The sequence below is a fragment of the Austrofundulus limnaeus genome, unplaced genomic scaffold (genome assembly GCF_001266775.1).
Source record: "Austrofundulus limnaeus strain Quisiro unplaced genomic scaffold, Austrofundulus_limnaeus-1.0 Scaffold1014, whole genome shotgun sequence".
Taxonomy (NCBI): Eukaryota; Metazoa; Chordata; class Actinopteri; order Cyprinodontiformes; family Rivulidae; genus Austrofundulus; species Austrofundulus limnaeus.
The window spans coordinates 96,508-96,877 of record NW_013953416.1 but is presented as its reverse complement, the minus strand read 5'-3'; positions in this window follow the sequence as shown (position 1 = coordinate 96,877).

Genomic DNA, 370 nt, shown 5'->3' with positions numbered 1-370 from the left:
CAGATGTTTGGTCCAGATGTTAGGTCCAGATGTTGGCAGAATGGGGAAATGTCTTTGACAGATGTTTGGTCCAGATGTTTGATCCAGATGTTGACAGAGTGGGGAAATGTCTCTGACAGATGTTTGGTCCAGCTGTTTGGTCCAGATGTTGGCAGAGTGGGGAAATGTCTCTGACAGATGTTTGGTCCAGATGTTTGGTCCAGATGTTTGGTCCAGATGTATGCAGAGTGGGGAAATGTCTCTGACAGATGTTTGGACCAGATGTTTTGGTCCAGATGTTGGCAGAGCGGGGAAATGTCTCTGACAGATGTTTGGTCCAGATGTTTGGTCCAGATGTATGCAGAGTGGGGAAATGTCTCTGACAGATGTT